Here is an 18,466-nt window from a genome sequence, read left to right on the forward strand (position 1 = left end):
CTGAATAGAAACCATTCCAAGAGATTAATACAGCAAATATTCCTGTTAGTCAGTATACCTGAAGGAGGAAAAAAGTCATAACAATTTCTTTGGCATAATTATCTGACATCCCACCTTCAGAACCATTCACATCAAAAAGTCTTTGCTAGAATTCACATTATAAATCTGTTCTCCCCCAGTTACTGTCAGTTTTGTGTGCACTACTGAATTGATAGGTGAGTACTTTTTTCTTGTTTAATTATTAGTTTCCGTAGAACTCTCTATACCAACCTTTTACTCCCAAAACATTTAAAAATTGGAAAACTTCATAGGAAAGGGCAGCATCAACTATTTAGTGTTTTTGAAGGAGAATATGCATGTTCCAGGCATGGACATTGGGATGACTTGACGAAGCCTGCTTGATTTGTTCTTAGGGAATAAATGTGAAAAACAGACATGTAGCTATGTTCAGTTGAAACCCTAGTTTGTGTGAAACACAAATATTGCTAAATAAGTCTGTAAGCATCTTTAATCAAGCTCTACAGACTTCTGACCACATTAAAAGCATTTTCCATGCAAAAGGCCTTGAACTAAAGGCATTCCAATACTTGTTCTACTGCCCAGTTCTTGTTAACTGAATGAGTCTCACCTACTTCTCTGATATGTGCATCTCTTCCTGCTGGTTAACAGCAATAGCTGTCTGGTCTGATGTAATAATTTTTCCTGAACTTAAGAGTGTCATTTCTCTCAGTCTGATACAATGATGCTTGGACACAATAAACATCCATTGAATTTATATGGTTATCTGTATTGTATTCTCTGTTTTAGCTTCGGAAGTTTCAGAACCTCCTCCGAATAACATAATGGCAAAGCAGGAGCAAAATTTTAATCTCTGAGCCATTACACAGCTTTGTTCCATTTTCTTGGAAATCTGAAATTTCAGATATACATTGGTTTTATTCAATTTAACCTTAACTGTTTTGTAATCCTAATTTGATTACTCACGAAGCTATACATGAAGTCAAGTACTTACTCATAGGTGCTCACATTTCTGGTTTTTACAGCAGCCTGACATCTGAACTGTTTTATTTGAAGGGTAACAGAAGTAAATCTGGAATAAATTACGGGTTTTCATGATCTCTTTACAGCTCATTGCTAAATTTCTGGGTCATTGCTGGGTTTAGTTTTCTTCTCAAATGAGATAAATCTGATTAGCTAACTGTAATTTGGAGGAATGTAAGAGATATGCACCCTGCTTTAAAATTCAAACCAAGTAATAACCCTTCTAATTCATCTCAATAATTTGAAAAAGTAATTCAGTGTTATTATTCTATAATGAAGCGTATCAAAATGACGCTTATCATCTTAAAACTGTAAGAAATTAAAACCTGAATTGTCTTAATGTATGTATGTGTTAATAATAATGGGCCTGATGCAGTATACGTACAGCATACGACTAGCTCGGTTATTAGTCCATTTGCTAGTAGAATATTCAGCCCTGTGTGCTCCATGTTGCACAATACGTGCAAGAAATTACTGTGCGCGTGTGCGATCACATTCTGCTTGCAGAATACATGCATATTTTTTCTATTGCACATTCTCAAGCGTACATCACCAGGCTTCCAAAACCTCTTCTAAGGCATGGGGGCGTTTCCTCCTGGTTGTTTTGATGTTTGATCAAGTTCAGTCACCTCAATCGTTTATAGCTAAGCCTGAAGGGAAAACACACGAGTTACGAGTCCCGCCTTGCTTAGGTGTGTTTGCACGGCAGAGGTTTGAAGCCATAGCCTGAGCTTTGCCTCGAATTTCCAACTCGTGCGACGGCCGCACCTGAAGGAAAGCTCCGTGGAATCACCCGCGGCCTCACCTCAGAAATTCCGCCTAGCGCCGGGCTGGGCCAGGCTGAGCCGCAGGGTCAGTCCGGCACGGCCACCGGCCAAGGTGCGCTCAAAGGTACCTGGCAGAGGGCGGCGGTCACCTCCCGGGCCGAGAGGGACCCGGCGAGGGACGGCGGTAGGGCACGACGGGGCGAGCTCCCTCAGCCGCGGCCCCAGAACCCCAGCCCCAGAGCACAGCCAAGCACAAGCGCCCCCGCCCCAGCTCCGAGGGCGCGAGTACCCGGATGCAGCCGCCCCGCCCGCGCCTCCCACACGTGTGAGGCGGCCGCAGAGCGCCCGCGCGCGCGGCCTCCCCGCCCCCGCCCGCGGGCCAACCGCCTGGGCGCGCACCCCGCCACCCCCCGGAGGGCGGTCCTGGCCGCAGAGCTCGCGAGAGGACATGTCCGCGGCGGCGGCGGGCGACGGTGAGGCAGAGACGGGGGAGACACCGGGCGGGAGCGGCAGGGGCGGGTGGACGGTGCCGCCGCCGCTCGGCCGCCGTCCTCCATGCGGGGCCCGGGGGGTGAGCGGGGAGCCCCGTCACGTGACGGGCGGGGTGGCCGCGGAGCCGCCGCCGCGGAGGGGCCGGAGGGCGGCGAGCGGCCCCCTCGGGACAGCGGTACCCGCCTGGCCTGCGGTGGTCTGCCGGCCGGCCCCGCCTGCGATCGGCCGCCGTGCGCGCTGCTCACAGCCATCTTAAGGAGGCTGAGGCGTGTGTGATCGCGCCTCGCCACCCTGGCTCGGCGCCAGCCCCTCGCTGCCGGAGCGGAGCGGGGCAGGGCAGGGTCGCCCCAGGGCCGGGTCCTGGGGACAGGGCTGAGGGCGGCTGCGACCCCTCAGCCGGGCCGCTTCGCGGGGGCTGCCCCTGTGGTTCCAGACCTCTCGCATCGCGTTCGGGGTTTTGCCCGACCCGGCTTCTGCCGAGACCGCGCTGACAGACTTGCCTTCAGTTGCGCTGCGGCCGCAGATTTTTGTTATTACTAGTTCAGTAAGGCACACAAAATGCTGGGAGAGGTACGGGGACTGCGAGTAAAAAGGTATAACTGCAGGGCCTGGCCTTAAAAATAGGTGCATTGAAATGAAAGCTTTTTGCTTTTCAAAGTACTGAAGTCGAGACTGCTGGCCTTGGTGACCCACATCACACAACCACAGCGTGTGTTCCCTTACGGGTTAAAAGAGCAAATTAAAGAGTTTGGTTTGTTAGCTATGAAATACAGAGATTTTAGATGGCGCTTGGTTGGAAAGTAAGAAGTGTGCGTCTGCAGCAGTTGTATGCGCAGATCTGTGTCTCAGGTGCACCTAAATCGACACGTGTGAGAGTGACGCTCTTTGGAGTGGAGGGAGCAAGGCAAAGAGCTGTGCTGCAGTGCCTTTCCTTTGTGCCAGCAAATACATTTGCCTTCATTCCGTTTGTATGGGGTTTGTACTGGTTTCTAAGCATGCAGTGTAGAAAACTGCTGTTACGCTGTCTCAGTGCGGTCCAGAGAGGTAATACTGGGACCTTATGGCTGCAGCAGGCAGTGTAGCTGAAATAGAAGCTACAGGATTAAAAACAAACAAATTTAATCACGAAGTAAATATCAAAAATCTACCTTTTCATGCGTATCATACAGGCAGCACCATGAAATCTCACGGCTGTCAGTAAGTCCAAAAAATTTACACTACCATCAGTCACCTTTTAAGAAAAACTCAGCTTACACCATTCTGAGTACAGCATGTTCTAAAGTTCTTGTTTGTGGGAAGGCAATTGCATTTCTTCCTCACACTAGATCTTTCCCTTCATGATGGAAAAATGCCCAGGTTTTGAATTAATTGATATTTTAAAGCCTTCAACAAAGGCACAGCTGGCATTTCATGAGATTATTTTCTTAATGTTTGATACTTTATCTAGTTCCTTCCTAAGCTTTCTTTCCGGTGTAATTATTTAGGGCAAATTATGATTTCTGTGGTATAAACTTGCATTCAAAGTTCAACAGAGTGCTGTGTAGTAATCACACCAGTTATAAAGAAAATAAAAGCATGTGGAAGCTGAAAGTCCTTAGTAAGTTACTGGAAGTGCAGAGTGACTTTGTCAGTTTGGCTGTATTTGGAGAAATGTGCAACACTGACCTTGATACAGGGGAATTTTTAAGAGCAGTCATAGAGTAACTTAAAAATCACCTTAATATTTACCTTTTTTGATTTACAGGCTTCTGTTGAATGAGTTACTATTATAAACAAGCTTGAAAGGTGGAGCTTAATACACAGATATTCAAACAAATTCAGGGGGTTTATGTGTAAAATATTCAATGAATTGTAGCCCTTGCTTGTTATCCTAGAAATCAAACAAGATAATTGATGAAATTATGGATTAATATGATATTGAATAGGAAGTATACTTAATTATGGGTTTGGGGGTTTTGTTGTGTTTTTTTAAACAGTGTTTAGATAAGTATTGGAAGAAAGAGGGAATACCTTTTAATGTAGGCCATTTCTTTTTTTAGACCTTTTGGTGTGCCTTTTTGGTCTTGGAACCTCTTCCTCTTGTGTTTTGGATTGGTTTTTTACATGTTTAGGTTTTAACCTCTTCCACTGATATGTATAGAAACCATCACAGCAGCCTCAGCCTTTGGGCATGCAAACTTTTAGATGACAAAAACCCTCTGCTTGTTAGGATTCATCTTGGAACCAAAGCAACATTGCATGGCTGAGCAATGTATGGGACCTCTTAGGCCAACACTGATGGGTTCAAAGCTGAAACTGGAAAACCTCATTAATGTTGTATGAAACAGCATGTAATAACTGCCAGCCTTAAAGATAACTGATTTTCTTTTTAACTTTTCTAAATTAGGTGTGCAGAAGGTTTGCATTGACATAATCATATGTGTCTGTAGGTACATAGATGTACACACATGCTCTAAAACATAAATGAAATGTTGATGACAGAAGAAACATCAGTTGTTGTTATAGCAAAAAGCCAAAATGTGGTTATGGACATTTTCCTTTTTTGTTTAGAAAGGTTCCTTTATATTGGAATCTGTAGAAAGCTAATATATATAACATCATTTCATAACGGAAATAATGCGTAGATGTAATTGGTGCTTTAACTTCCAAGTGTAAAGACATTCCAGCTCTAGTGAACAGGACTTGAAGGAGCTAAGACTGGTCTTATATATTGCAGCTGAAGTAAAAAGAGCACTTGTTCTTCCCAGAGGTAATTGGAAAGACAAATAATTAGTGTGTTAGAATTTGAGTAGGAATACAAAAGGTGCTAAAAAATTAACTTGAAATTAGTTTGGTTTTTTGTCCTAGTAAGATACTTTAACATCCCCAATATTGAAAAAAATTAGAAATAACAAGTTGTATTCTTAAGGTTTAAATTTCATAAGTGGAATACACTGTGCAACTTTTAAAATAAAGAATTCTTGAGACATTTTTGTGATTTTTGTTTTTCCTATCTTTACTTTCCAATTGACCAGAAATGTGCTGAAACAGACACTACAGAAGGAGGCTGGAGATACGAGGTAAGTGCTGTATCTCACACTAAAACCTTCTAGTTACAGGGGGTTTTTATAAAGCCACTACTTATAGTGAGCAGTCTCACTTTAAATTGTGCTGGGTTTATAAACCTGTTAAAATGGAAGGTTTTCCAGAGGATATGTTCTCATACAAACAGGAATTTGGATATCTGTACTACCTGTGTTACATAAGCTAAGAGTAAGTTATTGTGATGTTTTTGGTTTGCCATTTGATGTGAGTTATTTTTAATCACCTTTTAGAATTTTGACTTATTAAATAGTCATGTTGATTAAATGGTACTTCCTCTTTTTTAAAGGACTGTAATGCTTGCAAACCTGTACAAATTATGTTAGACTTTTTTAAATGTTAATTGTTTTTGTATTGGTAGGTAAAACTTTGGCCTGTAAAGCATTTTGTTGATTTTTGGTTCAGGCTAGTACCAGCATAGCACCAGAGCATGTCACAGCACTTCCAAAGTGCACCAGACCCAATGTGTTTTGGTTAAATAAATCCAGGTATAATGAGGAGAGGAAACTTCATTCTTGAAGGGAGTAATGAAGAATGTTTAATGGCTGCTGGCAGAATTCTGTTTCAGTAGGTATTAGGAAGGGACCCAAGCAGCTTAGTAAAATAGGGAACTTGGGTTATGTCAACTAAAACGTTCTCATTTCTGGAACTGTGTGCTTCTTATGTTCAGTTGGTACCTAAATGGTGAAAATTGTAATCCTACCCCCTCCCTTATCATGTTTTGTATGGGGAAAAAGGGCTTTTTGGGGGTGAAGGGGTTGCTTTATTTCAGAATAACTAAGACAGAGCATCAAGCTTAAAGCCTCCTTGATAATTTCTACTGAGGCCCCTCTAAGGAACTAGAGCATTGGCTCCACCTCTACAGAAAAAAAAAGAGACAGTGCACACAACTTCCATGGCTAACTGCTCCAAAGAAGGGAGGAACAGCAAGATGTATAAAACTTCCTGGATATCTGTAGAAGGTGGGATATATCTGGAGCATTGATGTATTCCAGCAAAGCCCGGAACTGTAGGGGCAGGCAAAAAATTAGCAGCTGGAAACACTTAAAGACAGGGGAGCTTCCTTTAACCTGAAGGTAAAGTGTGCTTTAGGATTGCATTCAGGCTATGCAAAGAAGGGCCAGTTTGATTAGACTTGGCAAACCATTTCATTTCATGTCCCTGCTTAGTAAATCTGCAGCCTTTGTTTCTTGCTGTGAATATAGCTGTTACTTTTTTAGCAGCATGCTTAAAAAAAGAGGTCAACAACTGAAATTAAGCCTCTTCACACTTGACACACTTGAATGTTTCATGTTTGCTTCTTTAAATGAAATTATTCTGTGTTGTGTTGAGCACAGAGAACCAATATTGCTGCCATTGTTTCTTCAGCATTTTATCACCTGAAGTTCAAGAGCCTAAATTGCATTATATTTAATATGGAATAAAACTTTTTCAAACTTTTGTTCTGGTTAAAGATTGACAGCTGCTGTAAAACTACTCTTAGGTGTTGTTGAGGCTTTGTTGCAGCCACAGCCACAAAAATCTTCCATATCATGAAACTCCAAAGCAAATGCACATTACAGAATTTATTGAAGTGTTTGGATTACTGTTATTAAATCCAGATGTTAATGTAACGGGTTTGCACTTGTGCAATAAGCTGAATCTCTGTGATTGTTGACTCAGTAGACAGTATTTTAAGGTTTCATGTTTGAGTACTTGGCTAAAGCCGTTAATTAAATGTTTGAAAACTGGCTTAAACCTGGGCATAAGGCCAAAAGCAACAAAGTGAGACAGAAGTCATGGTTAAGCTCATTTTTGATCTTCACACTGACTAGTGAAATACAAATGAACAAAACCACTAAAAATAAAGACAAAACCCACTGGTTTTCTACCCTTCTCCAACTGTGACTTTATGAGATAATAGGCCCAAATTTATATCTCTGAAAAGGATGGACAGTTACATTTTTATTTCCACTTTTTGTTTCTAATGTCAGAAGTCTGTTGGAACACTGGGGAACAGTTTGCTGAAAACTTGATTACAAACTCTAGAGACATGAAAATTAGTTTGCCAGTTATTCTTTATTAGAAATGTAAAAGAAGTAGCTCATAAAAATTTAGCAGAGAAACTCATTAATAGAATTCAAGTTAGCATGTTCCAGTAAAGTCCAGTTAATACCCATAAATGATTCTTGTATATCACAAAGTGGTAAGTTTCTAAGTATTTCCTATACAAAAAGCAAAATAAAATAGAAGCATAGAATGTGAGCTACTGCCATTCTCTGTAATAACAGTGCTGGCTCAATTCCTAATTTTGTTCCCCTTTTTTGAAAATGAAAATGTATTGTTTGGTAAAGTTGTCATCCAGAGAAACTTTAAGCATTCATTTATGAGACTAACTGAGTTGCAGAAAGTGGAACACATGCTTAAAGCTTTTCAGGATTTAGAACCATGTGTTAGTAAAGCTTCAGGAAAGTAATTGTTGTGACTTAACATAAGCAAAGAAATCTGTGTATGAATGTCACTTTTACATTGACAGATTTTCAGTGTATATTGTGAATTATGGTTTTAGAAAGTGTTTATACTTAAATGTTATGTGAGACAACACATGATGTCACCATTACCTCATTCTGTGCTTTAAAACATTGTGTAAGTTGTATGTGCTACCAGTATTTTGTATGTTGTGAATGAGCCATCTTCCTCAGAACGGATGTAAGTACCTTTGGAAGTGTGAAAGCAAAGGAGTGTGTTTGTGCTTCTGTAATCTCTCCTTGGTGGTAATTGAGCAGACAAGGGCCTCAGAATGTGGGTCCTTCAAAAGTGGAGCTTGCTGAATATACTGAGATCACTATACAGAAATCAATGGGATCTTTATGTTCATTGGAGTTGGTCTGAGGCGTTCCCTTTTTGTATTATCTTAGGGGGGTTTGAATGGACTAATAAATCTCTTAAATATTTTGGAGCGTTTGTTTTTTCATTGTTACTGTTACTTGGTACATTAATTTTTTTAGGATTTTTTCTTTTAAAAATGCCATCTAAAAAAAATAATCTTTCAGTGGAAAATACAACTCAAGACAGGTAACCAAAGGAAATGCCTTCGTGCTTTGCTAATGATTTTCAATGTGTAAGCTGTACTTTTTGTGCAGCTGTGTTCTTTATAAATATACCTAGTATATTTATATATATAATTATATATAAATACAGCTGGTATATTTATAAGGGTTTTGTTAAAGCTCTGTGAACTATCTGAATTAAGAAAGAATTTTTAAAATCTTAAATCAGCTCTTGACACCATTTAATAATGATGTGTCAGATTTGCTGTTAATTCAGATCAATGAAATACTGGTTTTGGGATGGCAGCATGCTTGTTCACACATTTTCCTCTCATGGTTACAGTTGTGCTTGCTTTGCATCCAACAGGAGGAAATAAATGGATGTACGTTTCTTTAGTAGGAATATTCTGAACACAGATAAATTCAGACTCTCATTGGTTGAGTGCAGCAGCATTGGCTATGACATTGAATGCAGAACTGTCAATGAAAAGGTGTGTTTGCACATCAGTTCTCTTTAAGTTTTTCAGTGTTATACAGTTCGGGGGGGCTTAAGTAAAATTGCAGAATTAAATGCTTGTACTTCAGAAGAATAGATGAGCTTGTGCTGATTAATGTGTCTTTGCAAACTTTGACCTTTTTTCTGGTAAGAAAGCCGAAACTTAAATACACTGCAAGCATGGAAGTGCTAAAACTACCTGCTATCCCTGAATGCTGAGGAATTGCTCCAAAAGCAAAGGGTAGTCAGTTAACAGGTTAGTTTGGGACTTGTAGTTATTTCTTTAAAAAATTCCAGTATTTCTGTAATTTGGCTTATACCATTTAGGTAAATATTGAGAATAATCACATCATCATCATAAAACTGTGTGTGAAGCTACAGGAGTGACTGAAAACTTCACCATTTTGTAATTAATGTAATCAACACCGTATTTTGATTTGGTGTTTCTCAAAAGCAGAAGGATTTTAATGCGTGGTTTATAAGGGAAGAACTAACTCACTGTGTTTCCAGTAAACAATTCCAAAGAAGTTACTACTTATTATACAGTCATATGGGTTATTTACAGTAATGTTTGTTTATGTTAATGTCAAACAATACAGCAGCACTCACATATTTGTGCTTGGTGTAAGATAAAGGGTTTTAAATGCTATCAGTTTCTGCAAAATGTAAACCGTGTTTATGGTTATAGGAATTATAGATCTTCAACGTGAATCGAGCTTTAAATAATTCAGTTTACATCTGTAGACAATTTCAACCACTTTTCTTTCCTTCTATGAATAACACAGTAGAACTGGTGATTTCTTCTGGAATCAGATCAGCACGGTGAGGCAAACTGTTCTAGCTGTGGTAGATCCACTTTGAGTGGTTAACGGCTCCCTCTTTCTTCTGCCATATGTTCCATCCTTCATCTGTTCTGCCAGTTTTAACATTTGACTGCTCTTTGACTGGGTCCTGTAAAATGTGCCTGATTTTTAAAAACCTTTCAAGCAGCACTGGGAAACAGAAAGGTGGAATCTCTGGGAAAGGTTGAAATGCAGATAGTAACAACCTGCTTGAGCCAATAGTTCATCTTTCTCTGCCGTGAGAAAGTTCTAAGCAGGAACAAAGGTGAGCAATATGGAGACAAACTAGAAATCTGAAACAGGGTGAATAAAACACAAGAAGGTGCTTCCCCTTTCTGCAGACTAAACCAGACTGATAGTTGACAGAAGGCTGTTGCACATAGGTAGAGTTATAAATCTACTGTTTCTCAAATACTTGGGGCCAGTAATGGGGCCAGAAGGTAGTCCGAATGATAGAATTCAATAGCATCTCTTTGATCTGTCTGTAGGTAGGTTTTTGAAAGCCTAAACCAAGCCTTGTACTGGCTGGCTGAGGAATGTGGTTGAGAGAAGAGAATATATTAAGGACGGATGGTATACACAGCGTTTTTGAGAGATAAGGTAGAAGTTGAGATGAGAAGTGTTTCAGTGATAAATGGAAGTTAACAAAAATAGAGCATTCAGGAAGAGGAATTGAGAAGGAAAGCAAGTAGTGAAGTGATAAGACCCGATGTCAGAGAACAAATAATAAGCCAAGAGCAAAAGAGAAACCTGGGCTGTACTAATTCTGTCTGACCAGATAATGTTGAATGCATATCTTGTTTTCATCATAGAATAGAATCATAGAATAGTAAGGGTTGGAAAGGACCTTAAGATCATCTAGTTCCAACCCCTGTGCCATGGGCAGGGACAGCTCACACTAAACCATGCCACCCAAGTCTTCGTCCAACCTGGCCTTGAACACCGCCAGGGATGGAGCATTCACAACCTCCCTGAGCAACATATTCCAGTGCCTCACATCACATTATTAGTAGTTTTCCAACAGGGTTGCTAATAAAACTTTGTAGTATTCTGTTGGTATTTGTTTTTGTGGTGTTTTGTTGTGGCGTTTCTGTAGACTTTGTTTTGTTTTGTTTTTTTCTCCTAAAAACTCTATCCTCTTAAAAAAAAAAGCATCTTTGAAGAAAGAACAGTATTGCTTCAAATTTTCAGCCTTGTTTTACTGATTTATTCATGGTTAAATACGTTGCGTGTTAGTAAATGTGTCTAACCTAAGTGTTTTGAAACATATTTAACCCCAAGAAATTATGACTGTTAAATGATAACAGTGTCTTACATATCAGAAGGAATACAAAAGCAGGTATGCTTTCTGTTATGCTGCTTAAGACCAAAAATGCCTAGTACATAAATAAAATTATTATGTGGGAGACAAATTATGGCTTGAAGTGTTTTTAGGCTCGTGAGTTTGTAAATTGACTGTTACTCTAGTCTTGATGTGTTTATGAAATGTTCAGTAAGAGCTTTTCCATTAGCATTGTGCAGAAAAATATTAGGAAAATACATTAAAAGTATTTCAGCCTGTGTTTTAAGGATTCTTTTGGCTTACTGAAGCTCATGAAGTTTACTCCACATTTTAAGTACATTTTCAGCTGAGGAAAGAGAAGTATTCAGTCACATAACTTACTGAAACATGATAAAGGTGATACTCTTTGTCCTTTGGTTCAGCTTCTCCATTCTACCCCTACCAAAGCTTTTTGCCTGCTTGGGTTTGTTCTTCTCAACCATTTGAGTTCAGGTTAGCCATGTCAGCCAAGGTAGCTCTGCTCTGACTCATTCAGCTGACAGAACACCCTGTGGGTAAGGAGCACCCATGCCAACAGCCAACCCCACAGTGTGGACAGGATCACCCTAACCAGAAATGAGGTGGTGAAAATCAGCCAAGAGCTGGTGATTTGGTCAGCCAGCACATCTGGCAGTGGGCTTGGTGCGTCTAATGGGAATGCCCTGTATTTAGTCACTGTGCCTAGTTAGTAGTACTAGTTAGTAACTACAGTTTAATTTTTGTAATCGTTGGAAGATGACATACTAGTGGGGTATGTGTTCCATGTTGAATTAAGGAATAAGCTTTAGTTAGAGATGTTTAAGTTCTGTAGTAATAAGGTAGTGTTTTATTAATACAGCAGACTTCAGCAATGGTGTCTCCTTGTTAATTCAGAAATAGCCCGTTCTTCAAATTGAGGGGTGGGTATGGACTGTCTCTTTTTTACACCCACTCCAAATTGATCTTTTGTGTTTCTACTTTCATCATAAATTGCTAAATACTATTTTCCTTTAAGATGATCTTTGGAAGTAATTAGTCTAAACTGAGTGAAGGAAATAATCTGTTGCAGTCAGGCATTCTCATCTTTAGGTCTAAATGTGAAATATCCATCTTTAAATAGAGGAAGCCTTTTTTCTGTGTTCCTTAACTTTTTGTTGAGTGGTTCTTGAGATAGCTATTTCTGAAGGTCATTGTATTTGTTTCTTGATCAGCCTATTTATAGTTACCACCATTTCTGCATGAACAGAGGACTTTTTCTCTCCTTTATAACTGAAGGAGATTAGAGTTATGATTGTTTTATAAAGGAAAGGTTTAATGGCTTTTTTTCCACTTTGAGTTGTAGTATGAGAAAGTCCCAAGAAATACAGAATTTAGATGTGTTACAGCTGTTACGTCTAGCAACTGGCACAGAAATGTACTGTAAACAAATTCATGGTCACCATCTTTCCATTTATTTATTTATTTTTAAACAAGCATCTTTGCGGGGAATGAAATATTGGAACACACAATAGTGGGACAGATAAGACTTCTTTGAAAGTGGCCTTAGGCAACATAAACTCTCCTGACCCAGAGTTTCTGCTCTGTTAGTCTTTAGCTAATTTCAGTAAGGAAAATGGAATTTGAGTTCATTTTAGCTTTGGAGATCGTGAGAAATTGATTCTTAAAGCACTGAGGGCATGGACTGTGGATTATAGCATTAAACTGTTTTGAACATTAGGGTTTTCAGGCATCATACTAATAATATATTTTTTCTGGTTATTTTAGAATATGGGTGTTGATCTGGGGATTAAGTTTGATGATTTATAATCTTGGTTCTGTATTTATAAAGAAACAGTAAGTGATCTTCCTTCCTGTTGTTTTACTCTGTTCACAGAGAGAGTATTATGAGCCTTGTTGGAAGAAATGCTCTCAATTTGAGAAGTAAAAATTTGGGGGGGGGGGTAGTAAAGAGTATTATTTTGTCTTTAACAAAATTTATTTTTCTGTTAAAGTCATAATACTTCATTTGTGGTATGTCCTCGTGCTTAATTTACAATGTTTAGGAAGCTGGGGCCTGGAGGGTTGTGGTTTGGTTTTTTTTCTACTCAAAAAATTCCTTAAATGCATGGAATTAGCATCTTTTAGTATGCGTCCTTATTGGAACTATAAAACCCCTCACTTTAATTCTTGGGAAGATATTGCAAGGAGTAGGTCTATTACAACTGATGTAATTGCATTCATATTCTGACCTTTTGTCATTGTTGTGTAAAAAATTAGGCCACTTAATATGATGTGGGATTTGAGCAGTTGAGCAGTAGTTCACTGCAAACCAAACGCAATGTGACACTGTTTCTGTTTGCTTCCAGGCAGGGTGTAGCAACTGCTCTTTAACCCTGCTCTATCAATAGGTGTAACTTGGAGAAAATATCAGCTGAAGACTGAGGAGGGAAGAGGTTGTCCTCAAGCCATGAATCTAAATGAAAGCTGGTATACAAGTGAGGAAACAACTGTGTTTTTTCCATTTTAAATGCTTTATAAAGTTCATAATACAAAGGAGTAAATCAACATACTTGCCCAGTTTCAGTAGCAGCTTTGGCTATCAAAAATGAGAAGTATATTGACCTCATTCTGGCTCCAGGATTATGATGAATACAGTGGAGAATAATTTACGTATGTTGAGTAGAAGAGTTGGCAATAGCGTAGGAACTCTCAGAAGTTTGTGTCACTGCCTCTGTTCAGTTGAGAAGCGTGAGCATGCATGCAATGAATATATGTGTTTATGTAGCTGTCGGTTATATTTGGGAGCACTAAATCTTATGGTTGTAGCTCACCGAATGGTTTTATCTAAGCAGGACAGCAGCACTATTTAAAAAAAAAAAATCTTCAAACTTCCACAACCTTTTTAATGAGCCCTTAATGGTACTTCTGTTGCTATTCAAAATAGGTCACATACTCCAATGTAAATTGAATTGTTGAGAAGAAGAGATGGACCCTTGAACTTGTTAATTTTTTGTTATTAGGCCTCTGTTTTCTTTCTAGTTAAAGGAAATAGAATAGAGGAGAAGATTAAATACCTGTAGTAACTTGCAAATTAAACCCAATCATTTGGGACAATTAAATACGTATCATAATGCTCTGTCATGCTTTTTACGGGGTGGTAACATCATAAATAAGAAGAGAACAGAAAAGAGTATTCCAGATGAACTCTTTATGTGCATAGCATAAATCAGATAAAGAATGCATGGCAAATAGCTGCCACTTAAGAGGTACAGAAGGATGATTTTTGTCTTTCTTTAAACATTAACTGGGCACCTTCTAAGCTTTTCTTTTGTCCATTAGTGGGTTATGTTTTACAAGTTTTAGTTTCAGAAGTTAAGAGCAACAAGCTGACTGGTTTCCATGGGAGCTAATTCAAGTTACTGTGGTGGTTTTAATATCTGAAAGCAGCTGTGTTGGTGGAAGCCAATATGCAGCAAAAGGTTTGTGAGACAGATTTTCTAAATTGTCCTGAGGTTGGAAGTAGGGGGTGAACTGAGCACCATCTGCACATGTGCACTGGATTGCAGTTCAGACATAATCATCATGATATTTGCAAGAGCCCCTCAAATGGAGCTGCTGGTAATCCCTACTTCTGCCACATTATTTTGAATTCATGTATTTAGTTTATTGCTGAATCTGAATAATAAATTCTGTCCTGTAGAAGTTGACTGTATTTTTTTAAGAGGTCAAATATCAGTATGTGGTAAACCAAATATTATAACATGTTGCTGATCTCTGTAACAGTGTATAGAAATAAGAAGCAGCAAATTATGTATCATCAAGAGATATAATATTATAGAAATGCTTGTGTAATGGCCAGTCATGCTTACAAAGGAAGCTAGAAAGTAGCTTGTTCAACAGGAAACAGTCCTGCAGTTCCTTCCTCTCCAAGTTGAATCCTAGTGCTTTCCTTGCTTTGTTCAAGTCAAGGGGTTGGTTTACAGGCATTAAAATAAACAGAATAGCACCTGCAGCTTAGTCATAAATGGGAACATCTTAAAGTAGCTAAGCAAACAATGAAATCATGGAGATTTAACCTTTTCTGAAATGCCTTAGCTTCTCTACCAGCATTCGTTTTTAAGGTAGATCAGCATTTTGGTGATGAAAGGACTCTGAACATGTAAAGGAATTGTCAAAGATGAAGATCCAATGTATTGTTAAAATTAACTAATTCATTATCTTGTGAACTGTCAGAATACCTCTTGCAAAAACTTCTGCAGATTTTAATTTTTAATTTTTTAATTCTACTGAATGCCCACTTAGGACATGATGCTATAATGTTTAGCAATTGTATGATGTGCTAATAAAAATATTTGACCCTTACTCCAGACTTCAGCTATCAAGTGCTTTTACAATACCAAAATGAACACTTGTGTTTTGATTTTTTTATGTTGCCAACTTCAATTACATAAATAGATTCTGCTGGCTACACTGGTTATGTTTACTGGTGACATAAAATGACAGAACACATTATTGAACTAATTCCTTCCACAAAGTTCTGTCACAGACCAGAATAACTGAACTTGCTTTTTGGCAGGTAAATCTGAGTTGATCTTGCAATTATCTGAACACTGCTGCTATGTGCTTCATAGTAAAACAAATATTAAGAACTTTTTTTTTTTTTTTTAACTGGAATTCAAATAAATTGCTTCTGCAATCATATGTCACTTATGTTTTATTGGGAAAAGGAGATGTAATTTAGATATATAGAGATCTGTAAGGATGAGAAACTAGAAGCACTGTTTGTTTGCACACCAATAATGTGCACAGTTTCTTTGTTTTGCTTTGTTTCTTTGTCTTGCTATATTTAGGTATTATGTGTATGACCTTGTGTTTATTTTCTAATTTGAGCCTAGATTTATTTGCTTCTTATTTCGTAAGTCTTTATAAAGTTTCTGCTACAAAGAGTACTCTAAGTTAAGCTAGTGTAGGGTTATATAATTATAAAGCATTGCATCAGTAGAAAGTGTATTAAAAGATATTCCGGGTGATCCATATGGATTAATAGATCTTAGCTTTGATGCTTGGTTTTAATAGCTTGCACAGCTACCTGGATGACCATATCTCCCTTTCACATGATAGACTAGCAGAGCAGTTCATACTCCTATTTCAAGAAGGTGGTTGTTGACTGCATAGTATCTTTGAGGCAGCTAATCCTAAACTCTGCTTAGTAACCAATTTAAACATTACTTTCATCTGAAGGGATTGATTTCATTTTAGTGACTTGAATATTATGTGTATTGAACCTTGCCTTGCTTTACATTTGTAAGAAGTTTTGCATCTTGGATAAATTCTATTCTTCCATTATCATTTCAAAGCCCACAAAGTGTGAACACAGAACATAATTTTCTCTATCTACTTAAAACATTATTAAGAGAATTTAAAGTATTTAAACTCTAACTTCACAACATTCTTATGGTTTCTGTTCTTTCCACTGAAGGGCTGTGTGAAGTCCAGAAGACTCTACTAAATGTTACTTGAATAGGTTAGTTTTGAGAAGGCAGGAATGTGAAAAAGGAATAGTTAAATCACCTGTATGTCCCTGCAGAGCAACAGGGCAAGCTTTGACTTCCGCAAGCTTTAAGGAAGCTGTGGGAGGCTGCCTCTGTTCATAACAGCTCCACACTCTGCCTGATAACTAATTCGCAGTTAGGCCATGTCTCCCATTACAAATGAAGCACCTTTATTTTTGCCTGGAGATGGTGCAGGAAAGAGTGTATTATCTAAAATTCTGTTGACTCATCCCTTGCTTCTGTCCAGACAGAAGTAATTTCTGTACTTTACCTAGTTTCTGGTGTGCATTTGCCAGTGTAACTTACGTCTTTTCAGACTTTGATCGGTCCAAGATTTAAAGAGTCCCTGCTAAGAATTAGGAAAGAGAATCTCAGGGAGGCATTATTATAAAAAAAAAGTGTTGAATGAGTTTCCAAAGGTCTTTTAGTCTATGCTCGGTGGTACTCATTTAGCTAGACAGTACAAAAAATTTAATCTCAGTGTATTAAATAAGAGAGGGAATTTATCAGAAATACTTCTTAGTCCAGTCTTGACTCCATGCCCTTTTAAGGAGCATGTCATTCCAGCTGCAGGGGTGGTGAGAAGCATGACAGGACCTTAGTTCTGCACACTGGTTTTCAAAGAAATGAACAGTAACAGTGAGTTTTTTGACAGTGCATGATCCAAAATGATTACTCAGTTAGTCAACCTTGAGGTTTCTCATCTCTTTCTGCATTTGTTTAATTACCTTTGTAAATATAGCTGTATGATTTAAATCCTCTTTGCTGTGTATTTTGCCACAAAGTTATCTTCACTAATTAGTATATCAACACTATATTTTAACTGTAGGATTGCAATTTCTCTTTCAGTATAATAATTTAATGTCAGTATTCATTTCAAAGTTCATATACTGTATCCAAAATATTTTTAATGAGAAAGGCTGTGTAAGAAACTAACTGCCGAAGTTGCAAGCAGCAGTGGGTTATCTACAGTGGTGATGTCTCTTTGGGAAGAGGAACAGCACTACACAGTGTGAAGTGCAGTACTGAAATGGTTGAATATTTTCAAGACTTTTTTTCATTAAAAATGCCTTTTGGTCTTTTAATCCACTGTGGAATATACAAAATGAGGGGCCTAAGTCTCAACGGAATAAGCATTGTTCTTGCAACAGAGGCAGACTTAATTTGAGACATTTTCTCTAATCAATGAAATTATGAAAGTAAAAGATGAATTAGATTAACATATCCAATTAAATTACTGATAATCTTATGCTTACTCATATTTGTATGCTTATTCATAGCAAATACTGTCCATTTCTATGTTCATTTTGTACTTGGTCATGTATTCATCTTTACTGGTTCCAAATACTAGTTCAGTAAGTGCGTTTGAAACCTCCTGAGGAAACTGAAATAGAAAAGAAAAATCTTTGCTGTAAGTTTGTTGTTAAAATTGTGGTACTACATGCAGAAGGTTATTTTTTGGTTTTTACATCTCTACTATTTTCAAAACACCAATATGTGAGACTTGGTGTAAAAGATGGGTTAGTGATTTAGAGGAACAGATTTAAGTGGCTTTTTAGATGCCTTGTAAGTATTTCCAAAGCTGGTTTTTATTACTCTTATTTAGACAAGTAGTCTTGAGAGTTTGGATGGAAATTGTGTACGGGCATGCAGAGAAAGGTATTCAGAACAATTACAATATCTTTTCATGTAGGAATTTAGTAAGATCTCAGACATGTAATAGGACGTAAGCAGAGCTGATACGGAATTGTGCAAGTACAATATGTGCTAGTGTCTACCAAAGAGAAAGTGCTGTACTCCAGAGTTTACAGAGAAACCGTTACGTACTAGGCATTATTGTCTTTGTAGCAGACACCTAGATTTGGTATTGCTCCAGGAACTGACTAG

General features: G+C 38.4%; 1 protein-coding gene and 1 long non-coding RNA gene across 4 annotated transcripts in view; one reads left to right on the top strand and one right to left on the bottom strand.

Moving 5' to 3' along the window:
• LOC136016506 (uncharacterized) overlaps positions 1–2,088 on the bottom strand; it is a 44,579-nt gene extending 42,491 nt beyond the window's left edge. For both annotated transcript variants that reach the window (XR_010613615.1, XR_010613614.1), the window contains exon 1: positions 1,847–2,088. This is a non-coding gene — a long non-coding RNA (uncharacterized LOC136016506). The remainder of the gene's footprint in view (positions 1–1,846) is intronic.
• Positions 2,089–2,239: 151 nt separating this feature from the next.
• MRTFB (myocardin related transcription factor B) overlaps positions 2,240–18,466 on the top strand; it is a 79,455-nt gene continuing 63,228 nt past the window's right edge. The window contains exons 1-2 of one of the 2 annotated variants that reach the window (XM_065683789.1): positions 2,240–2,281; positions 5,315–5,359. The gene's annotated coding sequence lies outside the window, so the exon portion shown is untranslated. Of the gene's footprint in view, positions 2,282–5,314; positions 5,360–18,466 lie in introns of those variants that run through there. The other variant, XM_065683788.1, reaches the window with a different exon arrangement.

This window comes from Lathamus discolor, chromosome 6, assembly GCF_037157495.1.
Source record: "Lathamus discolor isolate bLatDis1 chromosome 6, bLatDis1.hap1, whole genome shotgun sequence".
NCBI lineage: Eukaryota > Metazoa > Chordata > Aves > Psittaciformes > Psittacidae > Lathamus > Lathamus discolor.